This window comes from Microchirus variegatus (assembly GCF_963457635.1).
Source record: "Microchirus variegatus genome assembly, chromosome: 8".
NCBI classification, from domain to species: Eukaryota; Metazoa; Chordata; class Actinopteri; order Pleuronectiformes; family Soleidae; genus Microchirus; species Microchirus variegatus.
In genome coordinates this window covers 28490244-28509843 of record NC_139809.1, presented here as the reverse complement: position 1 = coordinate 28509843, position 19600 = coordinate 28490244, and positions in this window count along the sequence as shown.

Here is a 19600-nt window from a genome sequence, read left to right as displayed (position 1 = left end):
CTGTAACCATTAACAAAACGTGTGCTCACACCGACTCCAACAAAGAATAATTTGAATTGGAGAGAACCGCTAGAGTGACTCATTCACACCTGCACCTGCACATGCACAACATTACTAACGAATCCAACAATGAACCATTACATTATCACATTATCAGCTGAGCCATTATTGCCACCACAGAAATGAATAAGTTCTTTTGGCTCTTCATTCTTTTCCATTCTTCCTCCCATGCACCTTCCTGTTTTTTCTACTAAACACATTTTTCCACATGCCCCAGTCACTCACCATTTCCTCCCTGAATCACTCACCTCCAAATCAAACAACTGCCGTATCCTTTGGGACTATTCAAAAGCTTAGACACTCTTACTATCCATAAGGAATTATGCTCTCGCTTCTTGAAACTGTGGCAATTCTCGAATATACCCGTCTGCCCCTTTTCTCTGCTGATGCATGCAACATCCTGTGTCAAGGTTTTGTTTCTTAAGTCCAGGTCTAGGGCAATGATGGCTTCTCGCTTGTGTGAACTTCATCATTTGTCTCAAGGAAATGCTTTTATCTTAGCAGCAGAGGCATTCTTTCCTATGTATTATAGTGTGGTTACACACAGGTTGAGTGTGTATTCTATACATATGTATTTGCACAGGCACAGGCAAAATATACAGCCTAGAGGTGCATCTGACCATCTGTGCCATAAACCTTTTTAGTCTGACTAAAATTGTACCAAGTCAAATTTCTCAAATTCTGAATAGCACACACAGATTATGCAGCTGTGGCCGAGGCAATGTGCCCATATTCCACAGATCCCACCCTCAGGTGCTTCCCCAGAAATATGACAACAGTGAGGAAAAATGGCAAAGTCCAGACCAACATGTTACTTAAAGGTCCCATATTATGCAAAATCAACTTTTTAATAATTTAAATCCTTATTTGGGAATTTGGAGGCTCTACCAGTCGCCAAAGTGTGAAAAAGGATGACTCACTCATGTTTTTGTGGTCCTCCTCAGTCTAAGTACAGGAGACAAAACACGCAACGTTGACTTCCGCGCTCATTGGGACGTCACAAGACGCTAAATTCCAGGAATTGTTGTCTCGCGGAGCTCCGCTTTGTCCATAAAACACGCGAGAGTGCTGGCGAGGGCAACATTATCCAAAAACCGGAAGTCCGTGAAAAGTTCTGTTCTTGGCTCCGCAGTGCAGCACAGAGTTCTCCACAAACTTCCAGCCTCAGAGGATTTATCTGTTATGACGGCAATGTGCCTGCTAGAGCTTGCAAATGATCACTTTTCCAAATGCTAACTGCTGTTAGTTCCCAGTAGCCTCTGTGGCTGATGTCATTTCCTGTCCGTTAAGCAGTGTTTTACTTGTTTTTTAAAAAAAAAAAAGAGATACTACTAAACAGAGCATTCTGAACAGGGCTGTTTTGGCAGGGTGATTGAACTGCCGTGGTGCTTCATCCTTATGGTATTTTGACCAAAGCATGTTCATTAGGACACCAGGGAACTAGGTTAGGTTAAAATAGGGTATAATATGGGACCTTCAAACTGAGAAGGAAACCGAGTTTGTGCACAGTCAGCTCAAAGAATGGATGTTTGGAATTTGAATCGTCTGATGTCATGGGTCAAGTGGAAAATGCAGAATACTAACAAGCTGAAAAGTGGGCATATTGCTGCCTAGCCTTGCGGAGGTGGATACACTTCAGTCACTGGGACAAAGACAGCGGTGTAATTAAATGGTACATAGTTCAACTTAACTGTGCGTTGAAATTTAGAGGGTAACGTTATATTGTTTTAGTGTCGGGCCGGGGTCGGGCTCGGACACTACGTGCACGGGCTTGATTTTTTGGGGCCCAAAATATGCTCTAGTGTGGAAGCATTTCAGGGTTCGGAATATCTTTGAACGAATAGAGCGTTATGTAACATTCTTAGATGTGTTCAACTTCATTTTTTGGAAAAAAGTGACAGTCCAAGTGTGTTTTAATGTCAGATTTATCTCTATTTAATCTACGTCATCCGAGCAAAGCAACAGCGAGACCCCGAGAGCCTTAATCCATCGAAGTGGCTCACATTTTATGGCTCGTCCCCTGTTACCCCACCTGAAACACATCCATTACATCTCCTCCCTGCGTCCATTTGCTTTGTCCTGGCAACAAATCTATGATATTATTTTCGCAAGTCGTAAATCACATGGGCCCCGTTCGAAGTAGGCTCAAAGTGTTATTTATGTACATCACACGGATCAGGTGAGGGGTTTTGCTTTTCAAAATTGGAAAGGGAAAAAAAAAAAAAAAGACTTACGAAATGACAGGCACATAGTGGTAATGAGGTAATGGGAAATTCTGTATCTGGACACAAACAGAGCGTGTAGAGAACCTGTGGATCTCGAAGGATGATTCATTTGGTGTTCAGAGATCCAGCTGAACACGAATGGGGAAAATTCCCAGCTAAAAAAAAAAATGGTCCTGCATCTCCAACAACAAAAATGATCAACTTCAAAAAAAAAAAGAAGAAACACTGCATGTGACTTGCTCGTGCATAAAGCAGTTAAAAAACAACCCAGTTTTACTGCAGAGACCTAATAGCCTGGGTGGAATAATAAAGTTGATGGATTTCATGAGTGGGGGAGAGGGGTTTTTCATGATAGGACCAGTATCATGGCTGTAAGCCTCAGGGAAAGAGTGGAACCAGGCTGAAAAGTGTCCTCACTGCCTCTGACGTCCTTTTGTGGCTTCAAAACCTCATGTCTTTGGCCTCCAGTCACTCTCTATTTATGCAAGAAAATAAAGAAGAGAACACTGCCCCTCCTATATCTGTAAACTGCAATTAAGCTAAATTCCAAGTTTATTTCAAAATGCCGTCCTCGCTCCAGACCATGTGAGAGACTTTGGTCTAAAATTATCACACTTTTGGTCAGAAGGCCAAGACGAAGCCAGCACGAGGACTGTATTCACACAGGCCACATGATCACAAAGACGCTGAAGCCATTGTAATAATCAGTTGGATGGCCATAATTCAGAAATACCTCATCTAAACCTTCTTCTTAACAACTTCGAGACAAGGTAATGGTGCATTTGCGAAGAGAGTAGGAGAAAATGGATACACTGGATGTTTCAGTTGTTACACAGAGCACAACTTGAGATTTTTTTCTCTGCTTTGAACAAGTTGAAAAATATAAATGATGAAGAAAACAGGCGTGAGACAATGAAATTACTATTGTTTTATAATCACTCGACCTCCTGAAAGCCAAAAAGACTCACGCAGTGAGGCATCATGTCGGGTCAACTGTTTTATGTTTAGTGCGTCTAACCAAAGGTCTGACGCTTAAAAACAAACAAAAAAGGCAACCCACGCACCCCAGCGAATCTCTCTCTCCCACTCTCACCCTCACCCTCACCCTCTCTCTCGCTCAGTCTGTCTCTCCATCATGTGTTTACACGTCTGTAGAGTAAGTGACAAGGCTGTAATCGGAAGTCTACAACCGTGTCATTTGGAAGAATGTTGTCTTTTCCTGGGAGCGTGGTGGTCAACAGAGCAAAAACAAGATTTACATCTTCCAGGGAGGAGCAAAGTGTCACCCATGCATTTATCCTCCGTTGGCTGTGCGGTCAGGGGTATGGGCGTCAACGTGCGGTAGAGGTAGACAGAAAGATATCGGCAAATTTTTTCGCCAAAAAGGAGAGAGTTTCTTTTTTTATATCCAAACTGGGGAATCTCATACCCTGGGAATGCATGCTAAATAAGAAACATATGCCAAACCGGTCCAGATGAGGGCTGCACTGTGTTGTCAAATTATTGCGCTGTGCGAGTTTCTCATTGTTATGAACATTAGATTAGACCAGGTGTGCGTGTTATACGGAGCTGTTGATGGTGGTGTCACATATCAGTCAGCCTTTTGTTTGAAAAAGAGAAAATGCCAATGGTCAATCTGGTTTATAAGATGTCAATAAGTGGTCTTGGATAATGAAATAAAAGGCATTTCTGAGGGTATTTTCAGAGCTTTGTATTTTTGTTTTCCCTTTGTGATAGCCTTTGATATTGGAGCTTTCCATTTTCAGCTGGATATCGAAAAATAACAAGCGTGTAATTAAACTTCCTCTATAAGGCTTTTATTACAGTTTTTATTTATTTATTCTCAATGTTTACTGTTTATTCTCCCCAAAAACTATGAGAGGTTTTACCACCACAGGCCTCCAGTCACCTCCTGGAAAGAATTATTATAGTTTGGGGTGACGTATCTTTTTCATTGTGTTTGCCTAGTTCTGGTTAACAGAGAGGAAAAAAGGCCTGATTGGAAACGGTTCACCTTTTTGTCTTTCGTCTGCAGCCAAATGTGTGCAAATGAGAGACACAGATCAATGTGGAGTAAAACCGGATAAATGCGAATCGCGTGAAGAGAAAGAAACGCAATCAGACGTGTTTCCCGTCACAGCCTGAAAATAACGAACTAGCGATGCATGAGAAAGTGCAACCACAATTAATGCAACTTGAAACAAAACCAAAGCAATGCATCATACACAGTTCATGCAAGTCATTGGGCCAATTCCTATCTTAACCCTCAAACGCAACCCTTATCTTAACTGGCCCTCAAAACCAAGTGTTGAGGGTTATTCTGTCACTGGACACCCCTTAAATGCAGATACGTCTTCAGACTGTAGGGGGCAGAATAACGCGAAAGCTGCGTCCAGTCTGTCAACTCCAAAAAAGAAGAAGACATTTACGTCAGGATTATTTATTACGATCCGTTTGTCAGTCAAGTTATTAGGTTGTCAGTTAGTTATAAGATGATACTCATACAAATACCACAACCACGGACATATTCAGCTGACAGTTACCACACACCACGACTTATTGAAGGGTAAACGATAGCAAACGATCGCGTGTCCGCACCGGCCGACTATTGACAAAAGATCGTAAAATAAATGTTAGGCAACAATGACGTCAGTAATCCATAATATGGGCCTAAACTAAGATAATACAATGGTTTTCATCATTTTTATATCTCTATTAACAAAGAAAATACTTCATTTGTATCGCACTCGCTTCGCCGCTTTCGACGCCATCTTTCTTATGTGAAAACACGCAATGCATTCTGGGTAGCCCTTGCTCCCAAGGGTGGTGTCGGAAAATCTCAATATTGAGGGCCATACAGAACCTTAAACTCGCCCCTCAACTGAATTTTTCTGAGAATCGGGACAGCACTTGCACTAGAGGGAGCGCACATTTTTGAGATTGAGGGTTAAGATTGAGGGTTAAGCAAGGAATTGGAATTCACCCATTAATCATTATTGACTCCACTGAACACTAAAATCATTTTTGAACATCAGTGCAGACACATACAGTATGTGACCACAGGTATCCTTCAGCTAAAAAACTAAAATATGTATATATTTTTTTGGGGGGAGATTGATTTGAGATATGAGTATTTTAGGTACCTGCAGGTAACATCATTTAGTTAGGATTCTTATTAACTTTGCAAGCATAAACAGTCAGATGCCCCAGAAGTGCAATGCACATTTTTTTTTTGCAGATAATCCAGCTGGACAGACACATTAACACGTTTCAAAGCTCCGTCAGTGCACATGTGGCCTCAACCTGAACAGAGTTAGAGAATAAAAGAAGAAGAAGAACAGAGGAAAAGGAAACAAAAAAAAAAAGAAGAAGACTGTGAGTAATGTATTGATGTTTGTTGTGTCTGTGAGAACTTGAAAGGTTGCTCGTTTCTTTCTACCGACTCATCGACCCCAGCAGACTCTGATTTTTGGCAATGCCTGCTGACTGAGCCGGGTCATCACACCCCGTTCATTCCCATGACTCACGCTGCTGATTCACCATCCAACCCCCAAGAGACACATCAAACCAACACAGGAGGCTTACTAAGACCAAAACAGTCGATGGGGGATTTAGATTTTAGAAACCAGGGCGATAATAAACATGTGCATACACAGACATTATCTCACGCTGACTCCTTAAACGTAGCCACAAAAAATGTACCTCCTAAACAAAAGCACGGGTCCACCTGTATTCACCAACAGCAACATTAGAGACTGAAATGAGCAACCTTATGACCACGCTCTTTAAATAGAATTCAGGTTTTTCACTAAACATCTGCACATTTGGGGAGGCCAGAAAAGGGGGGAACTTAGTTTTTAAAAAAGCATTCTTTTGTACAGAACTAAATCTCATTAATGACTGTAGACAATCTAAAACAGTCATCCCCCGAGACTGGGTCGAGACTCACAGATGGTTTACAGAGGTTTGCTTTTTTTTCGTGCTACACATTTGCCAATAGATTTCCAGAATTTCGTCCAGTTTTAAATAAAGGGTCCAGTGCACGAGAATTAGTAATGATGGCGAGACTGGAAAATTCAGCAAGTGTATCAGATAGGATATTATTTTCTGTCTGACAGATTGCAGTTTTCATATCTCACGTTTTTTTTTTTTCCTGAGAGTTTTCCACCAGCCCTCGTACTGGACCGACTTTTGTTTTAAATTATAAGAATTCTCTGTTGTAAATAATGGCTTTCTCCAACTCTCCCTTGTATCATTTATCCGTCTCTCTTCTTATCCTATATGCACTGACCAGAACAAATTCCAGAGATTGTGCAAACCTCACCTGGTAATAAACCTGTTTCTGATTCTTGATGGTTTATGCATCAGGTTTATGTCAAAGACAACGAGGACATGGATGCAGATGTTAAATTATCGTCACAAGGGGTCGAAACTCTGCGAGTTGCAAAAAGTGAGAATTTTGACTGGAAGTCTATGAAAATGAGCCTAAGGGCCAATTCCAGTTCCTATCTTAACCCTCAAGCTCAACCCTTAATCTTAACTGGCCCTCAAAACCAAGTGTTGAGGGTTATTTTGTCACTTAGCAATGGGACACCCCTTAAATGCAGATAAGTCTTCAGACTGCGGGGGGCAGAATAACGCACTTGCACTAGAGGGAGCGCACATTTTTGAGATTGAGGGTTAAGATTGAGGGTTAAGCAAGGAATTGGAATTCACCCTTAATTCTCACTTGATTCATTTCTTCAGTAAAACATTTTGCTGAGGAGCTAATGGTCTTAATCACAAATTGCAGCTTTTCTTCAACAGTACATGAAGTCAATGTTGTTAATATTTAGAGGAGGAAGATCGTGATAAAATGTCTTCGACAGCTTGTCCAATAGGAGCCTGGTTGCAGGAAACACGTCAACATGGGATTAGCGAAATTGTGATTCCGGAGGCTTCGAAACGGACGTTCGGATTCTTTCGGAACAACGCCACAGCCAGTTGCATTTTACTTTGATCAGTAATATTTTGCTTCAAAAACACAATTGAGTGTTCGTTCAGGTTGTTGTAGAAACACGGCAGCACGACATGGCAGTCTCTGTAAAGCTGTGAAATTAGATTTGTGTCGAGAACACTTTTTAAGACGCAAACCATTGCATTTTATTGTTCGAAAACACATTTGTTCTTGTTCTCCCTGATTTGTTCTTTGCGCCCTGATTTTTGTTTGCAATTCTGACCATAGGCGGGCCATAGGAAGCCCATGGCCATGATTGGCTACTGAGTTTTGGAGTGACAGCACAATGGACCGGGAGTAATTATGGACTTGAAGACGTTGTCCGTCTGGAACTTATAATTGTAAGTATCTAACGTTTGCCAAATTATAAACGTTAGTTCAAGGGTTCTCAAAGTTTTGATACCTATGGGCCAATTTAGGAAAAAAAAGAAAAAAAAACAGTAATAAATCCCATTTGTAATAATTTTAATGACCAGATTTCAGTTCTACAGTTTAGCGTTAAGTAATATAAGTGTTAATATAATAACGCTTTATAATTTACTGGGTAATTACCCAGTATTTTGGCCATTGTTCTTACCTTCTAATTACAGGTTAATACCAAGTAACACATTTCTGTTACCATATATTTACTGGGTAAATAGCTAGTAATTGGGGGCTGTAGCTACCTGCTTATTACCAGCTTATAACACAATAATACACTAAAATTCACCATATAGAAACCAGGTAAATACACAGTATTTTTGTTTACACTTATTGGTCTGTATCCAGTAATGTCCAATAAACATTTAACTAGCTTAGTAGCTCCTGGATTAAAACCATCAACTGTAATTCACTGCAGGGGCTGCCAGAAATGTTTCTGCGGGCCGCCATTGGCCCCCGGGCCGCACTTTGAGAACCCCTGCGTTAGATGCTTACAATTATTGTGTCGGATACATCTTCTTAAACAAATCTAATTCCATAGAAAGCACAGCCCCTTCCTAAAGTATATTTAAAGGGCTTATTTTTAGGCCACAATAATTGAAGTAATAAACAGTCCTTCAGCAATTGAATGTGTTAACATTGTAATTAATTAATGTACAAAATTAAGCTGTAATTCATTTATCAACATATACGACTTGGAAATGTCTCATTTAGCTCTTCAAAATAATATCAGGTCGAAAAAAACAGAAACATGATGTATACGCACAAATTAGCTCCCGTCATGATTTAGTGTTGAGGATTGGGTTTGCGATAGTTTGTCTTGATGTTTGGGAACCACACGTATAAACCGCTCTGCAATAAACCAGTGGAAAGCAACGAAAGATTGTAATTATTTAATTGCATATACTCTCTGAAATCATATGGCTGGCTGATCGTGGATAGAAAACTCGACTGTTCCCATCATAAAACTGGATTTACTCTGTGTAGGAGAGTGGAATACGTTCTCAGAAGTATAACTCATATGCAGTAAAAGAGTAAAAAACGTGTCCATGGTTGAAAGGTGACCTCCAAACATCTGCACCGCATATTGTATTACATACCAGTGATTTCATAAGTATCCCATCAAAAACAATGCACGTGTACAGCGTGGTATAATAGTTTTGATATCACACTTGTGCGAACGGTACACGCAGACTTTTGCAAACGTTAACCTCTCTGCTCTGGGACCACCGCAGCATGTTAGAGTGTGAAGGTAAACATTTCTCTGATGAATTCAGCGGGGGAATGCCCTGCTGGAGTGCAGCAGCAGTGCGAAGGCCAAAAGCCCTGTGCTCTATCTAAACAGTCAGCGCGATTACTGGGGGGGGGGGGGGGGGGGGGACTCTCAGAGTTCAGGGCTGAGCGCTGCGATGTTGCTCGGGGAGAAAATAACGTGTAGATTTTCGCAGACATGTGAAACAGCTGCGTACGTTTTCCCTCCCAGCTGACACAATGCAAAGGACAATTTAGATAATCACTCTATTCAGAGGAGCGTAATTACTCTTTCTTATCTTGTCTGTTTTGCCTGATTTACGATCGTGCAAAGCAAAACAGTCACTGTCTCGTCACGGAGAGCATGAGCTGAACTCATATTTCATGTTTTGGAGAGATGCGATGCCAATATCGTGTGTGTTTTTTTTTTTTTCCTGCCATAAAAGGATTATGTGGCCTAAAGCCTCTTTGACAGCAAACCCTCTGACATGTCACAGCAGCACAATCACAGTTGTAACTGCATAATATTAAAGTGGCTCTGCTTTATGTGGGTGTGTTAGGGCCTTGAGTCTATCCATGGCTGGCTAACTGACATGACTAACTGGGCCACTATAATGGAAAAGCAACATCATTGATGTTATTAGTTTTCCCCGGCGCTTTTCCCCCAAAATGTCTGCTGCAATAAAGGCCTTTGACTGCAATGTCATATTTCATATTGATTCCACATGGAAGCCGTTGGACTGGATGCTTTCAGCAGTTAACTCATTGAAGTGTGTCCGTGTGTCACTGTTCACTGAGATTTACAACAAATTCTACAGCGACGTCACTGTCACACAAGCCCGTCCCACAAGATTTCTACAGACGTAATCAGACAGCCTCTTCTGATTTGATCTGCTTTTATCTGATTGTATCTAGCTGCCTGGTCTCTAGCAATAGTTTGAATCAGTTTTCAGTTTTATTAAACAATTGTAATGTTTGATTTGTTTGATTGATTCATTGTTTGTTTTTGCAAACTTGGTCGACTAAAGCCCTAGAATTTCGACCAAAAATCGACTAATCGACGGGGGGGGTTCTTTGCGGGTCTTTTCAAATTAAGAGCCGCAGCCGCACAGGTACATTGCGGGTGCGGGTCTTTTCAAAATAAAAGAGCCGCACCCGCAATGTACCTGTGCGGCTGCGGCTCTTTTAATTTGAAAAGACCCGCAGCCGCGGCTGGAGTTCAACAGAGTCTGACGGCTCTGACAGCGTTTTGCATTACGTTCATCTGCGCAATATCATAGCCCGTGATATCCGAAAATAACTAGTAATATCAGCACAATAACTGTTGAGGAATACAGAGCGAGACTGAAGAGCGCAGCTTCGCGGCTGAGACACAAATAGACCGATGGACGCTGCCGCTGTTGCACGTAGTTATAAAACCAATTAACAATTATTAGACTAAAACATTGAAATATGCTAATAACCTTAGTTTACTGTTTTGAAATGATATGTCATGTTTGTAGTAGAGCTGTGAAAAGCAAACTGTCGCTTGCAAAGTTTGCGTTCCACTTTTTTTTTACCGTCATCTGTCTTTGACATGGATGTGACAGGAGGACTGACTGTAGTCTCAAATGAAAAGTTTAAAATTCACGTCTAATTAATGACAACGCTAATCTGTGTCTGTCGCTCATGAGCCACGGAGCGATAACAGCCCACTGGGCTGGACTAAACCAAAATAGTGGAAAACAAGGGGGGTGTTCTCTGAAGACAGGCTGTTACCTGTGAAGCACGGGTTCTGTAAAACACCCATATTAGCATGTGGTACTTTCCTCCTAATGAAATTCAACATAAAAAAAAAAATAAAAAAAATTTAGTCGACCAATCACAATTTTGGTCGAGCCAGAGCGTGTCGACCAATTAGTCGACTTTGACTTTACAGCCCTATTGAACACATCTTGATAAGTGGGCTATATAAATAAAAAAAATGATTATCAGTGTGATGTGTAGGATGATCTTCATTCCATTATCCCACATCCAAGCTGGAGAAAAAAAAAAAACGACTATAGTTATGATACCACACCTCCTTTGTTTACAGAACACACCAGTGTAGACACATGCAGGATATGGCCCCAGTGGAAAAAGCAACAGAAATCACCATTTAAGGTCAGAGTTAAGACAAACTTTTTCGTCATCTTCCAGTGAACATGAGAATCAGTGCAGATGTCCAGCAGAATACGTATGTATGTATGTATGAATGTACATACAAAGCTGTATAAACAAAACCACATGTGTGTTCCCCGGCTGCACTTATGTGCACATGCACGTCCATTTTAAAGTACATCGTGGCGTTAGGGATAAAGTCATTGGCTATTAACCTTAATGGCTTATGGCTTTTACAGCCAACCAGTGTCCACTTGGGATTTCTCATCAGAGGCTCATGGTTTATGGGTGAGCGGTTCAACTCAAGAAATGACCTTCCTCTGCTCACATGTGACCCCTCAGATTTATATTGTTTCCTCTTCCTGTTATATTGTTTCATCTCGTTTCCTCTTACAAATCTCCACGTAAAAAAAAACACTTGTATGGGTAACTTACCATGTTAGGATTGCTGGAAAAGTTTGAACTACAGGTTATCGTTATATTGTATATATCTTTCGTCCATCGAATGAGCACGGACAGACGACTGGAAGCAATCTCTCCGTCCCTGAAACCCTCAGACGTTGACACACTTTTTTTTTATTGTTTACTCTTGAACTTTTTAAGAATTTGTTCCTGTTTTTAGGTTTCTTTGCAGCTCAGGACATTGTTGCCAGCAATCATAAAGGGACCTGTAAGCAGAGTAAGTGTAAGGGAAGAGCCAATTTGGAGTGTCCTCGTTCTCTTTGAACTGCTATGCGATACGTCAGAGTTTCCTGGCACTGCGAGGGTTTAGTAGTGAGGCTGTAACTAAGAGGCCGGAGGAGGTAAATAATTGAACTCTCTCTTAACTCACTCGATTTACGTCGGGCTGAAAAGTTTTTACTGAATTATTGATTGAAAACCTCCTTCTGCCTCCTGTGCTCATTGTTGTTTGTGCAACAAAAGAAACAGACTAAGCAGTACATTTTAGAGGTGTTGGTTATTATATTTATAAACTTTTGCAGAGTGTGCCCTGCTTTCAGTCATCATGCAAAGCTAAGCTAATCCCCTCTCAGCTGTGACTCCATACTTATCGTAGAAGTGTGAGTGGTGTCAATCCTCTAATCCAGTGGTTCTCAACCTTTTTGAGTCGCGACCCCCAATTTAACATGCACGGCTGTCCGCGAACCCCCAAACCCCCCCCACACACACACACACACACACACCGGTGTGAACGCATGATGGGTATGATGGACAAAGCACTGTCCGCGGTGCTGAAACAACGCCCGATCAATACACCGTTGGCTACGTCGCATTTACAAATCAGACAAGCACTTATGATCACACTTCAGCCTTTAGTACTTATTTAGAAACACTTTTGGATTTTTTGAAAAACATACAGCAGCATCGAGAGGGTAACTTTTCACGCGAGTAACAGACCGACAATTGCCGCTACATCCCATCGTATTGCTGGTAGTTGAGCCGGTTAAAATGCAAACAAATAACGCAAACTTTATTTTTCTTTTTAATGGAATAAAATGATAACAAGGGAAGGCGGTCAGGTGGTGAAAAGCTGGCGTATTCAGTGTACTTTTTCGGCCCAACCGCTCATCTTCATTCTAACGTCTGATCGGACGCTACATTCATTTTGATTTAAAAAAAAAATAATAATATATATATTTTTCCGAAATGATTTGGCCACCCCCAGAAATCATCTCACGACCCCAATTGGGGTACCCACTCACTGTCTCAAAGGACTGTGACACTACAGTATAGTTTTCTTTTGCCTCGTGTATGTGCGGCATCTTTACTAAGACTCCAGCCGTTACAAAAGCAAACTATGCAAAACAGTGGTACAAAGAAAGAGGAAGGGGCTTAAAGTATTGATTGAATAAATAAAGCAGTAAAGCCAACGGATGAAAGAAAACTGTTTTGTCACTTCCTCACTGGGTAAATAAACAACCATACCAGATGTCCTGACTGTCCTCATTCACTCTGCCAGTTCTTCGGTCCCACCCTCCCTCTGTTCTCTCGTCCAGAGCAGAGAGCAGAACCTGTGTAATCTGCTTTTCTCAGTCAAACACAGCATCAAAAACAAATGCCCTGTCGTCATCGCCATGAGCTGAAGTGAATCACACACATAGCAGCATGTTCTATAGACAAAAAAAGCACTTATCAAACGACACAAACGACTGCGAATCTTGCAGTTTCCCCGATGACTCTTTTTGCGCTCAACCAAAAAAACGTCAACCAAGCAAAGCTGAATATGTTTGACTCATGAGAAACGGTTACCGTAAACTTCATATCTACCACCAGTGACTCACCACTGTCTGGGGAATTGCAGGCTTTTTAATGGTTTGCAGGTGTATTTTATATTTTATGTTTTTCAATTCTGCTTTTATTGTGATTTTCCATGGTTCACGTGTTCATTCACACATCAATTCACCATTCTCATCCATTCATCTGTACGTTACAACTGAACTGCACAGTAACACATCCACGACTCCACTAGTTATTATTGGTCCTCCCACAATCACACAAAAGATGAAATTAATTAAAGCGGAACTAGACCGGAAGTTCCAATTAACGCTGTTTTTTTAGTGTGTATCTGCGTCATTACCTTGTTTAAGAAGCCCTGAAGGTTCTAAACAAACAGTTCAGCCACTGCTGAGAACGCTGTGTTTTATTGTAATCTCGGGGCTCAGAGAGATCTCTGAAAATCCCGTTATAGTTACGTAAACAGCGGTTCTCCGGAACAGCCGATCGTCCTTCTCCGGGCACATCCGGTTGCGTACATTGAACCGCAGAAGAAGAATAACGTCCGTTGTGGAGGTGTTTCATGAGCTACAGTGTCTTCTGACTCTGGGTCTGACTCCAAGTCAAAGTCATTTTGATAATGAGGAGCAGTGCATCCACCGTTCCAGAGGGGGGAGCTGCACTTCTGAGAGCGGGTGTGCTGAATATGTCACTTCCAGGTACTGGCCAATCACAACACAGTCTGTCTTCAAAAAGGACAGATTTCTATCGCCTCGTTTCCAGCAACTAGGAGGTTTTTGACCATAAAAACAAGTTAATGTATGTAAGTAGACCTCCATAACTAACATATATGTGCAACAGGACCACTCTATGTGACCTTTAAATACACATTTGAGAACTTAACTCCTTAGAACAAGATTGCTGGGGTGCACATCTGCTATACTAGAAAACAAACAGGTGCAAAAGGGTTAAACAGGAAAAACATGAAATGAAAAAAGGAAATGATATATCTAAGGCATCTTTCCCATCAAGTTATTCTTTCCATCTTAAAAATGTTAGAAATGTCAAACCACTCATCCACTCATAGGTTTTAGCCGCCACGTCCTTGTTATGGCTTTTCTAGAAGCGGCACTTAGAATCTGAAATAAATATTTGTCATTAGAGGAGATGTTTTCTGATGGTAAAATTCCTAAATATAATGATAGAAACTCAGAAGGAGTGTCTGCCTGAAATACTTTCCCCAAAATGTTGTAGACCTCCCGCCAGAAAGGGAACAAGTGCTGTTGAGCAAGGCACCTAACCCCCTCACTGCTCCCCGAGCGCCGCTCACTGGCATGGCAGCTCACTGCGCTGGGTTAGCATGTTCTCCACCTCACTGTGTGCTGTGTGTGTTCACTAACTCACTGCAGAATTAAATTTCCCCTTGCGGGACTTAAAGGGTTCTTAATAGAAAAAATAATAATAATTAATAATAATAGTAATAGTGTAATAATAATAATAGTGAATTTTTTTGAGTTTTACTCTCATAAAATCAAATAAGGTTCTTCCAACAAAACTCTCTCCATAGTATTATATGTATCTCACATAAATATTCCCAATCTTCTTCGCTTAAAACTAGATTTCCTTCCTTCTCCCATTTCTGTTTTACATGCAATGAGCTACCTTTCATTTGTTGTAAACCCCTATAGAGTCTTTTTTTTTGGTCTGGGCCTGAAACGTATGCATCAACACATATTTTTAATAAAATGTATAGAATTATTTGGGTTGTTGTGGACACTTTTTGTGTTGGGAGACACCATCGCCTAGCTTGTCAAACTGGAAGTGCAGTAGGTTTATTTTAAATCAGCATAGAGTCATGACCCTTTAGCTGTGTTAGCGCCTAATGTAGACCAAAGAAACCAGATGCGCGGACCGCTGATGACACACTATTCTCTCTGGAAACCTTCACACGTGTGCACAAACACACAAACACACACAAACACACACACCTCGTGTTACCTTTGATTTAGACAATCTCGTCATCAAAAACAGACTGGGGTCTAAATAGTTCCAGGAGGGGTTTGGTGTTGTTTTCTGACCACTTGTGTTCTCCTGAAGCTCACCTGACACCTTTTAGCTGTTTAGGATACTTCCGCCCTGTCATATTCAAAAAGGCAGACGGGCCTCGCGGCGCTAACACACACACATCTGTCGGGGCCGTCTCAAGGGTCCTTGCTGCATCTCGTGAGCTTTTGAGGCTCTCGGTCCAGATTACACAAACACTAAAAGTCCACAAACCCAGACTCCGGCCCTCTGGCTACGCTTTGGTTAACCTCTCTATCACGCTCGAGCCTCTAGGTCCGTCTGTTGTCCAGACACAAACACACAACCCACACGGCCAAAATCATACAACACCAGAAGTAAAAACCAGACTGTGCTAGTGTTCCAGCCAGGAGCAAAAAAAATACCGATGCTTTCTATTTGTCACTCATCAGTTGCTCGATGTCGCTGCACGTCCAGCACCGCGCTAAAGATTCCACAAGGACATAAGTGGATATCCATGCATCTAAACAGGTGTGTGACTGCTTTACTCTGAGCTTGCCAACAGCTGAGCTCTCGTTGCGAGCCAGCGGAGCCAGGAAGAGAGCTTGTGTCTGTCAGACAAATAACAAAACAGATGAATCTCTGGGGGCAAATGAGAAAGAAAAGTTATTTCCTGAACAAACACACACACACACACACACACATATAGTTATCCAGTGCCAAGGAAAATGTCTATGTCTATAAATATTTGCCCAAGATGTTTATATATACTAACCAAAGAAATGCGTCGGAAAAGTTACTTTTTCTATGAATGAGCAAGAGTTTGGCAGAGCTGTCTAATTACTGAATGCAGGACATCTTGTATCATCCTCTCCAAGTCTCTGAGTCACGAGAAACGTTAAACGCTCAGAAGCGAGGGAGAAAAAACCTGGTGAGAGAAGTTTAAATCGAAGATAGTTCTTGAATAATTGCACACAAATGGAGACAAATTTGGAGACGGGCGCAGTGTGTGATTCTTACAGTATGGTTTCCATGCACACAAAAACGTAACGTATGCTATACGGTTGCTATCAAACAGATGTGCGTTTGCCTATCAGATGTGGTTTTAAGAATTCATTTTCCTCTCATCCAGTCTGTCGGACATGTGGTCCAAGGTTTGAACGCCGTCCAAAACCTGCACGAAGTCTGGCGGGCAGCTCCCAGAAAAACAAAGGACTTTTCAGAATTATGAGGGAGAAGAATCGGCACTGATTGACAGTTGGCAATGAATGAATACATCATGCTGTCGGCTGCAAAGGCCCAAATCCCTTTAATTCAATTGAAAAAAATGCTTTCAATGCTTGTTTTAAAGTCACGTTTCCTTGGACAACCGTCTTGTCGATTTCACCACACCAATCACACCCAAACCGCAACGATCCTTATTTGAATATCAACGAGGAAGTAAATAATCATTTCAAGACAGCTGATCTTTAGCTCAGACGTAACATAGCCAGTTGTTTCACGCTTCAGTGGGTTCCATTTAACTTCTTCTTACAGGAGTTCTTTTGTCTCTCATTCCTAAAAAAACCAGTGTGGAGCATGTTTGATTTCCACTGCTTCATCAGCTGTGTTGATTAGCCATTGAGGGCGCTTTCACACCTATAGTTCGATTGCTTTGGTCTGCACCAGTCAGAAAAATGTTACAATGTAGCAAACAGACGTGGGTACGGTTTGCTTTCACATATGCACATTTCTAAACGAACCAAAATAGACGGCGAAGCACCGGAACCAGACTAACCCCCGATTTCCACCGGGGGCGCCTTCACCGCCGCGGAACGTAAGCGCCACGGTCACCGGAGCTGACCGATGGCTTGCCGAATATGGCTGGATCGCAAAAAACAGCGCTGCCATGAGCGCCCGGTGGGGATCGACGCTGGGCAGAGACGGCGCAAAAACACGCCGCTGATATTCCTCGCCGATGACGCACCCCCCCCTGGGAAATTCGGGGGTAATCCTGTATCTCATCTCATACAGATAATGCATTAAACTATAACGTTTCGTCCCATTTGGTTTGGTTGTTTTCACACCAGAGGAACCGTACCAAAGTAGGGCGGATAAAGCGATCCGAGACCACCCCTTCGGGCAGGTCTCGGACCGGTTGTTTTGGTGCGCACCAAAGTACCGAGATTACATTCACACCTACGCAAAGGAACCGTTTGGTGCGCACCTAATGCTGTAGGTGTGAAAGCACCCTAAGTCAAAGAGTCTAGACTACTGGGATGAGAGTGCATACACACCCCACACTAATGTGTAATCATGCATGTATTGTGCCCTGAGCAGCTACACTGAGAGTGTTCTGACTGACTTTACAGAACAGATAATACCTCTGTGCACGCCCACCAGGTCCCACCATAAGTATCTGTGTACATGAACACATGCATGCATTGTAAATGTACCTTAAAACACAAAGTGTGCATTCACACTTGAGCTCAACCGTTTCATTGAGGAAAGAGGTTTGAACCGATCTCGTGCAGCCACGCAGACCAACCGACACTTTTTTTTTTTCATAAACTTGAGGACACTCCCAGACATCAACCACCACCAGCCATCAATCCTGATCTTAAACACACAACATACAGTGTTGCCCTTACATTAACCCCGCGGTTCCCATACATTTTCTGCAGCCTCACCCTACACACTTTAGTTAATATTTTGAGACACCCGACACAGTGTGGTCTCTCATCATCACTTACCAGGACCATATGTGTGTGTGTGTGTGTGTGTGCGGCGCTCTAGGGCGGCTGTTCAACAATGAAACTTTTTTTCTAAAGGGGACAAAAGAAAGGAGAGCCAGATTTAAGATGAAGGACACGGCGTCCAAATAATGTACATCATTTCTTTTCACACAGACCAAATGATGTGGTTTTACCCATAAGAAGATGTTCACAGATGTCTGTGACACTATAGTGTGTGCGTGTGTGTGCGTGCGTGCGTGCGTGTGTATGTGAATGTACAAGCCTATCTTTGTGAGGACACTTTGACCTTGTGGGGACATTTTGTCTGGTTTTAGGGTAGGTTTAGGCACTTAGTTGTGATGGTGGTAAGGGACTATGGAATGTATTATGTTTACTACGATGTCAAACCAAGTTTGTCTGTGTGTGTTCCAGGTATTACTGATGTCGTGGGGACCTAAATGTGTTTACACAGTCACATTATGAGGGAAAAAGCAAGTCCCAATGACATAAATGATTACATTTTAAGGTAAATACATGTTGTATGGTTAGAACGAGGTTAGGGTTCGGCCAGTAGTAGTTATGGTTAAGGTCAGAGTTGGGGGTAACAAGTTACAAAGTAACAAATTACAGTAACGATATTACTTTTTTGGGTAGTGAAGTAACGTATTACACTAAAAATATTAGTAACTACACTACTTTACTTGACTATAATAACATGTTTTTCTGTGTTACCCATGCCGCGTTTGCCTGTGTGTAAAGTTCTGGAGATCGATTTGAGTGACGTAGCTGCTGGTGAGAAGGAGGGAAATGGAGATGGATATGGTGACGCGGGAGAACAGGCTTTTAGCCAGCAGGGCGTCCTGGGGACACCCTGTACTGAAAATAATAAGAAATTAGGCAGGGCCTAAAAGTAGGTCGTCTAATAGGGCGGCCTATTTTTTCCTCCTGCTTCCCCCGGTAACCACCGCAACGGCCAGCACGCGCCTGTCTTTACCCGCTTAGAGTCTGTCCAAGATCAGTTTGGAACACCAATAAAACGATTCCAACAAGATGCGAGTACACGCACCTATTAAATGCTGGAAAGTCTCTTTGCGCAAAAGCTAAACTTGGCTACAAACAGCGCAGATTATGAGCTCCCCGCGACAGAACTCTCTTCTCTCTCTCTTTGAGCAGTTAACTAAAGAGATCAGCTCATCTGATGCATCAGTTATTCCCTTAATTACAGCGCTAAAGCGTCTTCTACACAAAGCTTGAGACCACAGAGTGAAAACAATGAAAAGTGCGCTCTTCAGAATCTGTCAACACGTTTTACTAAGATCTACTCTGATCCCCTGTATGTCATCGCGACTGTACTTGATCCTCGTCGTAAAAATCATTATGTATGTGTCATATATGGATGTGGGGATAAAACTGCGCATAGAGAAATGATCCAGTCTGCTTTGGATCGTATGGTTTTACATGCCATTTTGTATACATTATACAATAAACACTATGTGGGCAGGCTAAGTGATGTTTGGATTAATCAAGCCAGGTGAAACCAATCCTGGATAAGTGCGCGT